The sequence below is a fragment of the Sapajus apella genome, unplaced genomic scaffold (assembly GCF_009761245.1).
Source record: "Sapajus apella isolate SASKATOON/1434 unplaced genomic scaffold, GSC_monkey_1.0 scaffold104, whole genome shotgun sequence".
Lineage (NCBI taxonomy): Eukaryota > Metazoa > Chordata > Mammalia > Primates > Cebidae > Sapajus > Sapajus apella.
The window spans coordinates 2956434-2975103 of NW_022437044.1; the positions used below are offsets into that span (position 1 = coordinate 2956434).

Sequence of the window (18670 nt, forward strand, 5' to 3'; positions counted from 1 at the left end):
AAAGGCATCTAAACGGGAAAGAGATAAGAGAAATTGTCCTGTTTGATGACAACTTGATCTTATATACAGAAAGCCTACAGATTCCATAAAAAACAATTAGAACTCATAAATAAATACAGTATATCCGTAAGACGAAAAAATCAGCACACAGAAATTAGTAGCATTTCTATGCACTAACAATGAACTATTAAAAAAAAAAGAAAAATTTCATTTACAATAGCTATAAAAATAATAAAATACTTAGAAATAAATTTAACCAAGGATGTAAAAGACCTGTGTGATGAAAACGATAAAATGTTCATGGAAGATATTGAAGAAGATGAAAATAACTGGAAAGATATTAGAACTTCATGGATCGGAAGAATTAGTATTGTTAGTGTCCCTACTACACAGAGCAATCTACAAATTTGACACAATCTCTATTAAAATTCCAATGTTAAATTTCAAGGATAGAAAAAAATTCTAAAATTTATAAGGAACCACAAAAATCCTGAGTAACCAAGGCAATATGGGTCAAAAAGTACAAAACTGGAGATAACAATCTACCTGATTTCAAACTATACTACAAAGCTACAGTAACCAAAAGAGCATGGTACTGGAGAAAACTAGATACATCAACCAACCTATGGACTAGAATAGAGAGCTGAGAAATGAACCCATGCATATATAGTCAATTAATTTTCCACAAAGGGGCTAAGAATTCACAATGGAAAAAGGATAGTCCTTTAATATATGGTATTGAGGAAACTGGATATCTACATGCAGAATAGTAAAATTTGACCCCTTTCTCACATCATATACAAGAATTCAACTCAAAATAGATTAAAGACTTAAACACAAAATTAGAAGCTATAAAACTCCTAGAAGAAACCAGGGGAAAAACTATACATCATTGGTTTGTGTAATGATTTTTTGGATATTACCTCAACAGTTCAGGTAACAAAAGCAAGAATATATAAGTATGATTATAACAAACCAAAAATCTTCTGGACTACAAAGAAAACAATTAGCAGTGTAAATAGATTGGAAGAAAATATTTACAAGCCATACATCTGTAAGGGTCATAATATCCAAAATACATAAAGAATTAAAACAACTCAATAGCAAAAAATTCAAATAACCCATTTTTAAAAATGGGCAGTGCTTCTAAATAGAAATTTCTCTTTTCTTATTTTTTATTGATACATAATAGATGTACATAGCTCCAAGGCATATGTATTAATTTATTATATTTATATAATTTATAAATATCAAATAAGTGTTGTTGGGATATTCATCACTTTAAATATTTGTCTTTATGTTAGAAATATTTAAATTCTCATCTTCTAATTATTTTGAACTATACACTAGATTATTATAAAGTATATATTACCCTACTGATTTATGAAACACTAGGTCTTATTTTTTTATATCAAACCGTATATTTATACTCATTAGTCAGCTTCTATTTATCTACCTCCCCACCCTGCCTGGCCTCTGGTAATCACCAATCTACTCTCTATCTTCATGAGATTCACATTTTTAGCACACACATATGGATGAGGACATAAAATATTTGCTTTCTTGGGCTTGGCTTATTTCACTTAGCATAACGACCTCCAGTTCCATCCATATTGCTGCAAATGACAGAAATTTTTATATGGTGAATAGGTATATAAAAATGCTCAACATTGCTAATAGCTTGAGAATATAAATTAAAACCAAAATGAGGTATCATCTCACCCCTGTCCAAATTGCTATGATCAAAAAGAGATAAGAGTTGGCAAGCATGTAGATAAAAGGAAACACCTGTACACTTGGTGTGGATGTGTCTTAGTCCATTTTGTGTTGCTATAAAGAAATACATGAGACCGTGAAATACATTTAAAAAAGGTATGTTTGGCTTGCAATTCTGATGATTGAAAAGGTTCAAGATTGAGCATCTGTATCTGGTAAGAACCTCAAGTTTCTTCCACACATGGAAAAAAGTGAAGGGGATTTGGCTTGTACAGAGATGACATGATGAGAGGAAACGAGAGAAAGTAAGGAGGTGTCAGGGTCTTCTTAACAACCAGTTCTGGTAGTAATTAACTGAATGAGAACTCAGTTACCCACAAAAGAGGCCATTAATCTGTTCGTAAAGAATCCATCTCCATGAGCCAAACACCAGCCGTTAGGCTACCTCCAATATTAGAGATTCAATTTCAACAAAAGATTTTGAGGGAACAAACATTCAAACCATAGCAGAATGTAAACTAATACAGCCAGTATGGAAAACAAGGTTGCTCACAAAATAAAAATTAGAATTACCATATAATCCAGTAATCCTACTACTCGGTATTTAATCAAAAGATTTGAATTTAGTTTATCAAAAAGATGTGTGGTATTCCATATTCATTGAGGCACTAGTCACCGTAGGCAAGTTATAAATTCGAACTAAGCAACCATCAACAGATGAATATAGAATACGTGGTGCACATACACAATGAAGCACTATTCTATTTTAACAAAAAGGAAATTCTGATACATGTGACAACATGGTTAGGATTAAAGACCACCATGTAAATGAGGCTCAGAGAGAAAATTACTACCTATTCTTATTTATATGTAGATTGTGAAAGGAAAATACCTTGGGCCCCTTCAACCAGGGAACTGTTCAGGGCAAATCTGCCTCCCATTCTATTCAAAGTCATCCACCTGTTCTTAAAAGGAGGTTTCTGATAACTTTGGAGATTGTGACATCAGAATAGAGGAAAATCTTTCAGGGTCATGAAGAGCAAAAATGATCCCAGTATCAAGCAGAACGAGAATTAACTGCATGGACTGAACCAGTCATTTTGACTTTTTGTTTAAAGTGTTTGCTGATCCTTTGTTTAGTTTTTCAGAGTCTTAAAACTTTTTCTTTTTTTTTTTTTTTTTTTTTTTGCTATTGACAACTTTTAACAATTTAGTGTACTCCTATGAACAAAATTTGGAGCATATTTGTTTCTTGCTACCTGCTTTTCCAGAATTTTGACACTATCTGTGACTATTCTTAACTTGTGGCAATACAGTTATTTGTATAAGTGCAGTATAAGAATCTGTTTTCATTTGTAACAGGTCACAATTGGAGAGAAACTGGTTATTGTACCAAGGTTTTGACTGGAATGGTGTGCATTCCTTCAAGAAATCAAACTTGACTTATGGAGCCAATAAAGCCATTGGGAAAACTTGCCTCATATTTTGTGTACACAGGGTTTCTGACCTGTGGTAAGTAAAAAATGTCACTTTCTGACAGGCACAGAAGCACCACACTTATCCTGGAACTTCAAGAGGACGCGAAATTCACCGAAATCATAGATATTTTATGACACAAATCCATGGCTGGCTTGGCTTTAAAAACATATTATCTGAGATTCCTCTTATGGAACAAAGTTCCATCAAAGTCAATTTTACAGACTATAGAAAAAATAATTATTCTTTCTACAATATATACTAATAATTAGTATAATAAGCAAATCAGTTTTACCATGTATTGTTTTCAGTAAAATGGAAAACTGGAGAGAGAATAAAATTATGTTTCAAAACAATTGTACACCTGTTGTTAGATTCTAGTCTTGCCTCATGGTTTTTATTTTTTTCCCCCAATTTTTGTTATTTTCCATAGATTGATACCAATTCTAATTTTTCTTGTCTATGAGTATTCAAAATAATGTTTTCATTTTTTTCCTTTTTTCTAATTTATCTTAATTTGGAGTCAGTGAAACCTAAGCTGTGTTCTCTTAAAACCCTGCAAACTGAAGCAAGACAAACTTCAGAAGAAAATAACAGTAACCTGTTTACATACATAAGCCACTTTCATACCTGCCTACTAATGTATGGACTTCAGAATAATGTGGCCTATATCGATTTTTCCAGGATTGTTCTTTTGTTTGTTGTTGTTATTTCTCCCTTTTTCCCCACTGTTTTCTCTCCACAAGATATGAGACTTCACAACCTCCTAAAAATGAGCTTTCAGGACCTACCCATCTAGGAATAAACCATCCTAGCCATGAGAGACAGATGAAAACTGAGACCAGAGACTCATTTTCTTGCAAAATGCTTTCTCCAAAAGATTTTGAAAAGGTAAGAAGGCTGATGGGGGTGGGGCATGTGAAAGGAGACTATCTTGGAGCTCTTCAAGCAGGGCAAATCTGCCTCACCTTCTATTCAAAGTCATCTCTCTGCTCACAGAGATAGATACATATTTTAATTAGCTCCTTGGGAAACACTTATTAAAAACTCAAAAGAACGCAACCATCTGTCTCTCACCTACCTGTGACCTGGAAACCCCCAGTGGTGGGGACTTGGTTTGAGTTGTGGCTGCTTTTCTGGAAAGAACGAATGTATTTCTTACAAGTATTGATTGACGTCTCATGCCTCCCTAAAATGTCTAACACTAAACTGTATCCCAACCACCTTGGGCATATGGAATCAGGAGTTTCTGAGGCTGTGTCACAGGGGCATAATCAACTTTGGCAAAATAACCTTTCTAAATTAATGGAGACCTGTCTCAAATTTTCAGGGTTCACAAGATTATAAAACAATTGAACTCATAGAAATAGGGAATAGAATGGTAATTACAGAGACTGGAGGGTGGGGAAAATGGTAAGATCATATTCAAAATGTACAAAATCTGTTAGAATACATTTTTTGAGTTATATTGCACAGCATGATGAATATAGTTAATAGAATATTGTACATTTCAAAAATTTTTAGTTTTTTTAATAAGGGTAAATTTCCAATGTTCTCACCACAAAAAATGGTAAGTATTTGAGGTGATGGACATGTAAACTAGTTTGATTTAATTATTTCACACTATATTCATAAATCATCACATCACTTTATATTCCATAAATTTATACAGATATAAATTGACAACTTATAAGTAATAATGCTATGAATTTGTACCACTTCAAATGTGGCTTTTTTCTTGATTTGGCATTTGCTTGATTGCAGGAGACATTTCATCATTTTTCCCGAGCTATATTAAAGTTATTTTATTCAGGATCTAATTATATTTTTAATGATTCTATTGGGGTATGAGGGCCTGGAACTTCCTAGGCCACATCTTGCTGAAATTATTCTGAGTTATAAAGAGCTCATATTTAAAGTAAAACACACCTGAAAAATAATAATAATACCTGTCTCAAGAGATGATAGCAAAAATTAAATAAGAGACAAATGAGGAGACCCTAGACCAGTGCTCATGAGATATAGGTTTGCTTTATATACTAATAGAAGAAAAACTTCAGCTGAATTAAATTTAAAGGAGTTTAATTTAGCAATGAACAATTCATGAGCTGGGGAGCCCTAAGAATCACAGCAGATTCACAGAGACTCCAGGGAAGCCTCATGGCCAAAACAAATTTATAGTGAAAAAAGGTAAAGTGACATACAGGAATTGGAATAGAGGTACAAAAATAGTGAGACTAGTTACAGCTCAGTGTTTGCCTTATTAGAACACAGTTTGTACACTCAGCAGTCTGAGTGGTTAAGTATGGCGGCTGGAATTGGCCAATACTCAGCTATTGCTATAGGTGCATATACTACTAAGTTAGGTTTTCAGCTTTGTCCAAATATTAAGCTAGGTTATAGTTCATCCACAAGGACTCAAATATAGAAGTAGGTACTTCTCCTCAGGACATATTTAGTTTGCTTTAACAAGTCTCCCCTTTTGGTGATTTCCTCAATTTTAAGAGATTGACCAAAACCTTAGTCATTAACATTACTATCACTATTATAAACTTACATAGTTTTGAGATGCAGTGGGAAACAGTAGAACAGTGTGTTTTGCAAGGAGGGAATAAGGACTGAGTAGAGGGCACCACCTTATGCGGGAACATCCTGTTTACAAGAGAAGAACAAAATCTGGTCTCCTCTAGAATCTATGTGTTTTCTTAGAGCCTTAGCTTGATTATGTCACATTTAGCATGCATTTTAGTTTGATTTGGTTTGTTGGGGCCTAGTACTTTAGCTCAGTCCAAAATAATGGCCTCAAAAAAAAACATAATTTTGTTTTTAAAAAAATTCCCCTTTTTGGGCCAGGTTCCCACTTTGATGAGAGTGTGGCCAAAACTTAAGGCCTTAGTACCACACTCATTTACCATCATTTTAAGTTTCCAATCTCAGAATGTCATTCATAGGTTATAGTGTTCTCACGGTCTCACATTTCTTCCAGCTTTTGTCATTCCAGTTGAAAAGCGACCATTTGACATTCCAGAGATGGCTGCATGCAAAACATTAAAAATTTTTGAGAGAATACAGCACATCAGGGATACTATTGTAATTTCTATTGGGAGGATAACACCAAGAGTTTCGAGTATGCTCCTTACCCATTGTCTCCATAAACGAAACCACCCAAAATTAAAAAGATTAAAGAATGAGCTAGATGAAGAGTCTAATTGCTTGACTACATGGTCTTTTAATTAATCCCCTACAATTGAATTTTTATAATCTACATTTGACATATTTTTCCATAGGCCACAATCATCAGCATGAAACATTCTTACACAACAAAGTAACTAAGGTTTAAATATAGCACATCTACTTTTTATTTGGGTGAACACTTCTAAGTGATTTATTTCCTCAGTAATCCATAGTATCTTCAGTTAACAAATGTATAAAGATTGTGCTTTAGTAAAAATTAATTGAAATCAAATAAGCAAATAGCTTTAACATAGCATCTAGTACAAAGTAAGAATTTAATACATGTGGACTAGTATAAGGGTCTGTGTTTCCCAAGTAAATCCACTGAATTCCACACTTGGTGATTTTTAACTCTGTAAGACTTTTGGGGGGATTGAAACCTTAACTTATTTTCTCAGAGTCTGGAACACACAAATCAAAACTATTATCAGTTATCATTAAAAATACCAATTTGTCCCTAAGACCACTACAGTAAAATCAACTTAATATACACCTACTACTATTATTACTATAATTTTTATTCTACTTGTGAAACACTTCTATTTAGTTCAATACACAGGTGCCACTTTTAGCGTAGGGCACTAAGCAGTTTAAGATGACACATAATCATCCTCATCCCAGGAAAGAAGTGTCAGAGGAACATATAATAATATTTGAAAGACTTTTCTTTCCCTTTGTACCAGTCCCCCAAACAATTCTGAAGCAGTTGTTTCAAAATTTGAGTTCATTACTTAGTACCCTCATGACTTGCTAGCAAAATGCTACCACTTTGCCTTATAATCAACATTTCCTTCTGGTTTCTGACAGGTAATTCTAGTCTTCCATACAGACTACTGAGGGACTGTGTTAAGTAAAAATAACTCATCTTTCCTGGTCCACGAGGGGTGTGGTTTCAAAGGCAGAAGTTTCCCAGCGCCATGCCTCCATCCACACCCCAATCCAGGAATGCAGCCTTCTTTGTCTGGGTTTTCCCACATGGAGGCTACCTAGAGGAGTCTAGGTGGGCTTCTTCATCTGAAAAGCCCTGGGAAAGCTCTAGGAGGAGGGGGCTCTGTTGTGGACCAAGCAGCCAATCCGGTATCAGAGTCAAAGATCAATCACTCCAGAGGAAGTTTGAAATAACTCCTCTCATTGCATGAGAATATGAATGAGGAGGGAATAACTCCAGGGTTAAAACTCTGCTGCTCCTTACCTATATGGATATCCTTCTCCGGATTCCCCTCCCACAATAGCATGGGAACGCTCTCTCTCTTTCTCTCTCTCTCTGCTTAACAAATTGCTTTTCTGCAAAACTCTTTTGGTCCAAGATATTTATTCGAACGGTAAGCTCACTGTGCCTCCAGGATCCCTTTCCCCATTCTTCCAGGTAAGAGAGGCCAAGGACCTACAATGGGGGAACTAGGAGCATCTTCGGGACACCCCGCTCCCTCCCCCGGTTACACTAAGGCGGGAGTCATGTGGGATATTTTACCATAAAAAGGGAAACACACCAAAATATACACACAATCTTTACTGTCTTTTTCCTACCCATTCACTTTCCTGGCTCATTTTTTTCATATGCAAACCCTTTTGTTTGATTTGAAAGTGTATAGCCTAATGTCTGTTCCTACTAGATATCTGAGTATGTAGTAACCAGAATCAAGCATTTATTTTCTCACACATTACAAATGCATGGACGAAAGAGTTAATCAGAAAAAAAATAACATGCTTCAGAGTGCATTGAAGGGAAATATATTCTGGAAGCTATCTGCAGGCTTTCACAACTTTTTCTGTCATCCAATGTTGGTAATTCAGCTGTAAAATGGCCAGAATATGTAAGAGTGGTTAACTCCACTAGTAGATGTTCAAAAGCCCTAGCAGCTCATAGGCATAACATTAATCGAATTATTTCCTAACTCCCAAAACATGTCTGCCTTTCTACACATAATGTAAACTTTATTTCACTCCTTCAGAAATTCCTGTCAACCAAATATCTACATAAAAACGTCGAGAAGAGGTGAAGAGCCTAGCATTCTTTGTGTATGTGTTTTTTTCTCTTGCTTGGGATTTCCCAGCTGTTTAGGTAATGAAATTTAACTGTATCCTTGCATTCTCATAGAAAAATACCTACGCCTGAGTAATTTATAAAGAAAAGAATTTAAATTGGTTCAGTTCTCGGGCATTACAGGAAGCATCATGCTGATAACTGCTTGGCTTCTAGAGATTGTTTCAGGAAGCTTATCATGGTGGAAGGCAAAGGGTGAGCAGGCATGTCACATGGCCAGAGTGGGATCAAGAGAGAAAGAGACAATGGGGAGATAGTTGCCACATACATTTAAATGACCAGATCTTGTGTGAACTCAGAGGGAGAGCTTGCTTATCACCAAGAGGATGCCCAAGCCATTCATGAGGAATCAGAGTCAATAATACAAACTCCTCCCACCAGGCCACACCTCCAACGATAGACATTACAATTTAACATGAGATTTGGGTAGGGACAAGTATACAAACTATATCATATAGAAAAAGAAAAGGCTGTAATCTAGGAATAAGGAGAAGCATGTGCAAAGAGCCTGAAGTGACAGTCATCATATCTATTTCCAGGAATTATAAGTAGCTAAGTACAGCTAGTGCTTGACTTACGACCACGATTGGTTCCGACAGATCGGTCATAACACGATTTGGTCATAAGTTGAGTAGGCTATATGTACAGTACTGTGAAATGATGTTATAAAAATCTTTAAGTCATATTTTATCATAATTTTCTTTCATTATTGTTATATATCATAATTTTCTTTGTTCATTTTATGCCATTTGTATCATCTCTACATCGTTTTGTTTCTTATTTTTACATTAATCAGATTTAAGTAAAACACTGCATTACCAGTACAACTGGTTTAATATTTGCAAAACATACAAAATTGCAAAATACAGGTGCATACAAAAATACAAAATACAGGTGTAAAAAATACCATAGGAAACATTTTCCCAATTGCAAAACATATCAAAATATATAAACATGTACGAAACATTTTATTGCCCGCTGGTGCTTGGCTGCGGATCATTGATGTCTTCATCTGAGGCAGCAGTTGGGGTTACCAGAGTTGGTTTTTTCATAAACATGGTGAGCTTTGTCTGAATTGTATATTTCTTTTTTTCTTCATAAATCTCACGATACGGACAAAACACATCGTGCGCCATCCGTTCAATCCTTGCAAATCTTTCGATGGTTGGGTCCATTGCTTCGAAATGTATAAGAAGTTTATTCAGTAAAGATAAACCATCTGATAATCCCTTAGTGCTGAACTTTCTTTCTGGCTCCTCCTCTTCTTTCTCTGCTTCTCTTCTTTCTTCTTCCGCCACTCTTTCTTCTTCCAGTTCGATTAGCTCTTCATTTGTAAGTTCTCTGGATTCTTTGTCTAGCAACTCTTCGACATCTTCCATTTCACACTCCAAAGAAAGGTCTTTAGCGAGTTTTACTATTTTTTTTCCCGAATCGTTTCAAGTTCATGTTCACTGTCAAATCCGTCAAAATCATTAACATAGCGCTTAACACAATTTTTCCAGATGCCAATTCATGCACTTTGTCGTCACAGCCTCCCAGGCGGTAGCGATATTCTTGATACACATCAAAATGTTGTAGTGTTTCCAAAAATCTACAGCGGAGCAGTCGTGGCTAGTGATTGTGGTCGTAAAGTCGAATGGTCGTAAGTTGCATAGGTCGTAAGTCGATCAATACCTGTACATTGAAAGATATTTGATTTCAAGAATATCTAAAGCTTGGGAAAGAAAACAATGTTCATTTTGTGAGTGGACTTCCACATAAAATGGAGGGTGGACTTTATTCCAAATCCTGTGTAAGATCATTGAAAATTTTAAAGTACAAGATTGTTGTGAACAAATTTTCTTTTAAGAAAGATCACACTGGCACCCCCTGTGATTTTTTTTTTTAGAGAAGAGGGGGTGAGCACAGGTTTCTGGGGGTGAGGGCAAAATTTCTTAAGGATACTTCATGCCTAACAGGGGACTGCAGGGCCACCTAAAAATATTCTTTTTTGAGAAGAGGAGACAGGGTAGAAATGGGAACAGGACAGGTGTGCAAATAAGGAAGGTCTGGACAATACGTTCTGCCTTACAAATGCTTAAGCTGCTGCGGGACTTAGAGGCACTGCACGGTACTGTGGGTCGTCCAGAGCAGCATCTGCCAATTTGTGATAGCCTGGATGCGGTTTTGTATGAATTGGGAGACTAAGCGGAAGATACATGGTCCAAATAGGAGAAGAACAAAGATGGGTATTAATGGAGTAAGGATTGGAAGGAGCCGTGACCTCCAGTTAGACAGCGTCCAGCCAGTCCAGCCAGGTCCAGAATAACCATTTGCCTGATTAGTGCGCTTTTGGGCTCTGTCTCTTAATTTATTGATGGCATTATATATGAGGCCAGGCTGCTTTACATAAAAACAACATTTTTCTGGAGCTTTGGACCCGAAAGCCAAGGGAACCAGCAAGGGCTGTGGCTGTTACAGGGCTTGGTGGGGTAACTGTGTGGAGGGAGAACTTTTGTTTTCATGGTGTGTGAGGAAGCATGTGGTATTTATAAGCAACCGCTCACTTTCATTAACAAGATTGTGTTTGAGCAGAATCTTAGCTACCTAGAATTTACAGTCTCTGTTTCATAGCAACACTGGATATTGGCTTTGTGAAATTTAAAAAATTTTTGTAGCAACTGTAAACAGAAATGCCAAATTATTGATGGTTAATTGTTGCTGCTTCAAAAATAAGTACAAAATTAATGTGTAAGGAAGCTCATTCTTTCATGTTAAATACTTGGGGTGGGAGGGGAGAAAGGGAACTTTTTCTTAAAATGAAAATAATTACTGCTATTTTAAAATTTCTTGATCATTGAATGTGAGACCCTTCTAACATGATTTAAGAAGCTGTGCAATTATAGGCAGAGTTATTTTCCTGTTTACATTTGTTTTGTTTTGTTTTGTTTTGGGGAGACAAACAGCCTCTGCTGTTGGAAGCAACGGACCCTCTGACGAGGGGGTGGCGCTCATGGCCCCCACGGGGAGGGGGGGAGGGTGGCAGTGGCAGCACCCCGGCCTCCGCCCTTGGATGCAGCCGACCCTCTGGAGAGGCGGCTGTGCCTCTGGCCCGCGACAGGGTGCTGGTGGCAGCACCCTGGCCCCCGCCTTTGGATGCAGCAGACCCTTTGGTGAAGGGGCTGTGCCCACGGCCCCTGCCGCAGGTCGAGTGGCAATCCCTCGGCACCCGTCCTTGAATGCGACGGACCCTCTGGCTATGTGGCCGGTGGGAGCCCTTCGGCCCCCGCCCTTGGATGAGACCAATCCTCTGACTAGGGGGCCGGTGTCAATGCGACGAACCCTGTGCCCATGGCCGCCACCAGGGGGTGAGTGGCAGCACCCCGGACCCACTCTTGGATGCGACAGAAAAAAAAGAAAAAAGAAAAAGAAAGATCACACTGGCAACTATGAGGACATTTCATTAGTAACAGGGTGAATGGAGGAAAAAGAGAGAAACTAGAAAACTGCTATACCAACTAGGTAAAAGATGATGATGTCAAAGAGGAAGCAGTGAGGTAGCTTAGGAGAGAACGTTTAGAGACATACTAATAATGTAGTATGCATGTAGCCATACTAATAATATAGTATGCATGTTTGTATGTAGGTTAGCATGTTTATACAGAAGGCAAAGAAACAAAAAAAGTCATAAAGGGACTATAAATTCAGGTTTTTAAACACAAATTCACAATAATGAAAAGAAAAGCAGAGAGTTACGCTGGAAGCCAGAAGGTGAATGTATGTGTAGGAACTGCTTTAGCATCCCTCAGAAAGCTGAATCTTGATACGGCAATTAGAAAGACCAAGAAGCAATGACATTTACATTGGAGTACACATATTTGACTTGCAGGACACCTAATTCTCCTGGTTTTTCTCTTCTCATTGCTACTCCTTCTCAGTCCCCTCTTCTGATTTTTCTTCATTTTCTTGACCTGAAAGCAATGTTGTATCTTGGAGTTTATTCTTGGACATTTCTCTGTTATATTTACATTCTCTTCTTTGGTGATGTCATCTAGCCCCATGACTTTAAATAGTGCCTCATTTTGAAATGGATGGTAACAATAACTTCCTGCTGTTTAGGCTAACAACTTCAATTTTGGGGGACTTCTCTCTCATTCTTCATCCAATCTGCCTGAAAATTATTAGTTATTATTTCAAAATATTTTCAGAATCCAAACACTTTTCAGAATCTTCGCTATTATACTCACACATAAATCATTGTTTGTTTGTTTTGAGACAATTTGACTCTTGTTGCCCAGGCTGGAGTGCAATGGCATGATCTTGGCTCACCGCAACCTCTGCCTCCCAGATTCAAGTGATTCTCCTGCCTCAGCCTCCTGAGTAGCTGGGATTACAGGCATGCACCACTACTCCTGGCTAGTTTTGTAATTTTAGTAGAGATGGGGTTTCTCCATGTTGGTCAGGCTGGTCTCAAACTCCGGACCTCAGGTGAGCCACCTGCCTTGGCCTCCCACACTGCTAGGATTACAGGTGTGAGCCACTGCACCCAGCCTATAAATCATTGCTTTACCTCTTACCTATATTAATGCAACAGCTTCTTAGCTAGTTTCCTGTTGGTCAACAACTCCACAAAAGACTACCAAAAAAGCCTATTGATCAAGTAAAATAGGTTTATTAGATTTATTGCAATAAGAGAGAATATCACATTGACAGGCTTAGTAATATGTTTCAAAAGGGGGAAGTATCAGATGATATTAACTTAGCCTAAAGGCCTTAGCTTTGTAATATTAGGACAGACCTTTCTAAGTGGTAAACTAGTTGATATTGGATAAAGTTTAGAATTTACAAGCTTTATGTTGGTGGACACAGCAAGGCAGGAGTATTGTAGTGAGTACAGATGATTAAGTAGTTAGGTAAGCTATACTCTTAGTTCACAGACTTATTTACAACAACAGGTATTTCCTGGAACAAAAAGCTAAGATAATTTGCCTAACCTCAATATTGTTTAACACACAGGCCAAAATAACTTATTCTTTCTCTCAGAATTATTAAACACACAAATAAGAAATTATGTAGGTTTCAGTTCTCATCCTTTGCTCTACCCTTGCTTCACTTTAATCAGTTCTCAATAGAGCACTGGGAGTAATTCTTCAAAAGTACTTCTAAGATCAAGTCGCTACTATATTTAAAACTTTAAATAAAAGTCAATATTTAAAACATGGACTACAAATGGCAACAAGATCTTATTATCACCTTTATTTCCCCCCATATCTCTTTACTAACATGTATTCTCCTTGCTCAGTCACTCTATCCATATTAGCTTTCATATGTGCCTCAAACACACACCAGTTATACTCTTAGCTCAGTCCTTTTTTTACTAGTGCTTTTCTCTATTTTGGATACTTTCCCCAAAATAGTCGTGTATATCATTTCTCACTTAAGATACCTTTTCTGGCCAGGACTGGTGGTTCATGCCTATAATCCCAGCACTGTGGAAGGCCAAGGTGGGCGGATCACTTGACATCAGGAGGTCAAGAGGGGTGTAGCCAACATGATGAAACCCCATCTATACCAAAAATACAAAAATAGACGGGCATGGGGTCATGAGCCTGTAACCCCAGCTACTCAGGAGGTTGAGGCAGGAGAATCACTTGAACATGGGAGGCAGAGGTTACAGTGAGCCAAGATTGTGCCATTGTACCCCAGCCTGGGAAAAAAAAAAAAAAAAAGATACCTTTTCCAATGTCATCTTTCCAGTAAAGCCTCCCCTGGTTTTGCTACATAAAATGGCAATCTTTGTCCCACTTTTTGCCTCCTTCTAAGCTTTATTTTTTTTTCATGGCACCTACTACCATATATAACACTGTATCTGAAATTTTAAAAGTTGTTTAACATTTGTATTCACCAATTAAAATGCAAGCTTTGTGCAGGTAGATACATTTGTCTGCTCTTGTCACTGCTTTGTTTCCACTGTACTCAGTAGTTTGTGGAACACAGTAAGCGCTCAATAAATATTTCTTGAATAAAATAATAAAAAGTATTTAGGAATTTGTAGTACTAGATTCCTGTGAGAATGGAGGATGCCATTATCTTTTCTACACCTGGAAAATAATCAGTTCTCCTCTCTAAGTTCATGCATTCCTCATATATTTTCTGTTCTTCTTTAACTTCAGAGGAAACCTGTTCTCATACTAACTTCATTCATGCACTCATTTATTCATTCAGTGAACAAGCACTTATGAGTGTCTTTTATAAGAATGATAACAAGTGACATGACATATCATGAGACGAATGGATAATTGAGAAAGGAAAAAAATCTAATATAGTTATATTAAGCAATACTGTGTTGGATTTTTATGTCTACCATTTCATTTAATTTTATGGCAACACAGGTAATACATAATATTATTTTTAACTTTTAAAAATTAATAAATGAAAGCCCCAAGAGGACCTACGAATATAAAACTTGCCAGTAGAAAACCTGAGACTTGAATGTAGCAGTTAATCTAAAAAGTGCATACAATGTTCATTATTCTTTAACGAGCAAAACTTAATCCCTTCTTTCAATTGCCATAGCACAATTTTTGACCAATTTACCTTCTTATTCACTACATTTATCCTTTACTAAATTATCATGTAGTTTTGTCTTAAAACAATCACATCTTTTATTTTGAAATGGACCAATGCCAATTGACAAACAAATTAGGATACTGTTAAGGATGATGAAAGGAATAAACATTTGGTAGGTAATAACAGTTTCTGCTTCATTCTGCTCGTTGATATCCAATATTTAATCTGAGTGCTTGTATTACACATACACTTCTACAAATGCTAGCATACATTTCTCTATTTACTCAACCACTTCACTAACTCCAAACTTGGAGTGGATTACTGCATTAAGCTCAATGTTCAGAATCTTTAGATTATATTAAAGTCTTTAAAACAGAGCCAGGTGCAGATTTTTTTTTTTTTTTTTTTTTGACATGCTGAACGGGGCTGGGCCTGGTGGCTCACACCTGTAATCCCAGCACTTTGGAAGGCCGAGGTGGGCAGATCACCTGAGGTCAGGAGTTCAAGACATGCTGAACCACACTCGAAAGACAAGTGATGTTCCCTTAAGAGCCAAGTACGTACAGCTGTCAAGAACTTAGAGACTAACTACTACAAAAGCCCTCCATCTGGACAGTAGAGAAAGGGAAACATAAGGTAATCACTGATTCATGGCACACATTTTCTTGAACAGGGATAATAAAGACTAACTGCCATAAGAATTGAGTCTTTTCCTGGGTTTTCTGAAAGAATCCTCTTCCATGGAAATTCGTGGGCACTGGTTATGCCCTCTTGGAGAAATTTTGTTGCCTATTTTCCTCTATGGATGCATCTGCATTTAATAATGAGGAGGGTCAGTGTGAGATCAAACTACAGGGACCACAGCAAAGAGTAAATAGGGAGGCTACATTCATTAAGAAAATTAATTTTCAGCCTGAGGTATTTTAACCCTGGGATTTAATGTGGTTGCACAAAGTTACATAGAGTACTATTGCCCACTACTATTAGACCCTTTGGCTACTTTAAGATTTTATTTTGCTATATTTACTATGCTATCTCTATCAAATGAAATTAGAGCATGCATTATATGATATTTAAAGTTATCCATCATAAGTGTGTTATATACAAATGTTCTAGCATATGCTCTTAAACTCCTAGTATTGAAAGAATGTATTTTTTCCCTGGTTTACAAGAGGGTGTAGTTTTAAGGGCAAGAACTTCCCAGCACCAAGCCCCCATCCCATCTCTCTCCATCCAGGAAATTTAACAGTTTATGTTTAAATTTTGCGGACACGGGAAGAAACAAAAAGTCAATCACTCCAGTGAAAGTTCTAAGAAACTCCTTTCATTGGCCTGGGGTCTTAAAGAAGGTGGGGTTTCCTCCCAGGTTAAAAGTTCCCTTTTCCACACACTTTTGGAATCCCTGTTTAAATCCCCTTCCACACACACTCTTGTGGAAGCTGTTTTTTTGGATCCTGAATTTTCCCTCTGGAGTCCCCTTCCACACTCTCTCGTGGAAGCCTGTCTTCCCCTCCTAAACTCCATCTCTTTCTCTATTCCCTTCCACTCAGTGTGGAAGCTGCTTTCCTCTCCTGTATTCCATCTTTCTGGATTCCCTCAGTATGAGTTAGCTGTTTCTTTCTCTCTCCTTCTCCTGTTTCTCTCTCTCTCTCTCAACAAATCACTTTCTACCAACCCTTTTAAGTCTGGCATTTACTGTGCTCTGCACCGTGGTCCCCTCATTATTGAGAGGGCAGAAAACCAAGAACCTGGAGAAACATCTTCTCAGGGAAGCTAGGGGCATCCTAAACCCCAATATTACATTTTGGTGAGCCAGTCGGGAGAGGGGTACAGCAAAGAGATGGGTAGTACAGCCAAGAAAGGGGTACAAACAGGAAAGGGGTACAGCCGGAGAAGAAGACTTCAAAATTGTAAAACCAGCCCCATTCTGTCCTGTCTCTTTAAGAACACCTGAAGTGGCCACAGCCAGGCAGGGCTGTGGGGAAACCTGAGCAGAGGCACCTCAGAGGCACAACCCAGCCCGTTTTAAGCGGCACAGCCCCAAAATTAAAAGCGCAGTTTTTTTCTTACCTCCAAGCTCTTGCTCTGCTTTCTCTTTCCTTCTCTAGCCCTCCGAAATTATTTCTGGAACCAAAACCTGCAGAAACCTGTGGGGTGGAAAGGGTAAGCACCCTTCCCTTTTGCTCCTGGCCAGACGGGAACAGGAACCGGAACCACCCACAATCCAGCCCGGCAGCAAGTCACAGCCGGGCAGGGAAAAAAGCTGCAGGGTAAGGCAAGGTGTGTTCCGGCCAGGCTCGGCCAGGTTTGGAGGCTCTAAGCAGAGTGGCAGTGCTTAAAAAAGCTTAGTGGCAAAAGGGGGTGGCAGCATAAAACCGCAAAAAACCCGGCTGTTAAAAACCGCAGTCAGGAACTACACAAGGAAACTTCCCCCAGGGTGTTCGCCCTCTGGCCATGGGTCCCTGGGTGGGCAGCAGCTCGGGGAGTGACCTAGGCATGCACCTGGTTCTGGTGGGGTCAACATGGCAACCAAAAGCCACGAAGGCAGGGAAACTCATGGCCGGCCCAGCAGTGGCTGCAAACTCGGCTTTTAAACTCAAAGCAACAAGCGGTTTTTTTTTTTTTTTTTTTCTGGGTGCGCAGGCTAAAAAAAAAAAAAAGCAGCTGCTGTCAGCCCCGCCTAGCTTTTAGGCAGACCACAATGCCTCAGGGTGCAGCATTCTCATTCAAAATACAGCTTAAAAAAGCTTTTTGCCTCACCCAAATGCAGGTGGCCTGTGTGCACAGTTGGTTAAGGTGTAGGGTCTGAAACTGCAAGGTTGCTTGTCAAATCCATGGTAAAGTCAGTCTTAGTTTGGGAAAATTTAAAAGCTAAAGGCTATGGAACTTTGTGTTTAGTGTATAATTTGATTTGCTTAAAATTGGCTCTCTCTGTGGCAAAACTTTTTCATCTAAAAAATCATAGTTAAACTGGTTCCAGGGCTCAAATAGTTCACGGCAGCTCTCGCATCCCTAAAGGTAGTTTCCTACAATGAAAAATGGGTCAGGGGAAAGAAGGCCCAGGTCCTAAAAATATTGTTCTGGCCTCAGCCATGTCCAGCCTACCTTCTTTAAACTGTGTGCTCTAATAGCCCCTCCCTAAAAGTTCACCCTTCTGGGGCAGTTTTATAAATTGGCCTGTGTAAATTGAACCTTTGCTAAAAAATATTAGTACCCATCTCCTAAGCCTCACTGACCTGGTTAAAAAACTCATTGGTATAAACTATTCAACCCAACAGCCCCTTCATGCCTCTATGGTGGTCATTAAAAGTCAAGCAAACAGCAAGGGGGTTCCATAACGCTGGTAGGTAGTAATTCAAATCCAGTACATGGAAAGTCCTCTAGTAAAATAAATCACGAATCTCGAGCACACAAAATGTCGGGGTACTAACTGAAAAACACTTCATTTCAGTACCCATTTTACCTGGGGAACGCCTCAGGTCAAAGCGGCTATAATTTCTTTAACCGGGGATGTGGGCATCCCTTGTGTTCAATTTCAAATGGGTACTTCTATTCCCAAGCTCAACTCCCCATTAAAATGTATACTGGAAAATTAAAATGAATTTAGCACACAGTCTTTAAGGAAAAAGTGGCTTATATTTCTCTGGCCAA

General features: G+C 38.1%; 1 long non-coding RNA gene across 1 annotated transcript in view; it reads right to left on the reverse strand.

Moving 5' to 3' along the window:
* Window positions 1-17365, reverse strand: part of LOC116536858 — a 61643-nt gene extending 44278 nt beyond the window's left edge. Inside the window, exon 1 of the long non-coding RNA XR_004262830.1 lies at window positions 17090-17365. This is a non-coding gene — a long non-coding RNA (uncharacterized LOC116536858). The remainder of the gene's footprint in view (window positions 1-17089) is intronic.
* Between the last annotated feature and the right edge of the window lie 1305 nt (window positions 17366-18670).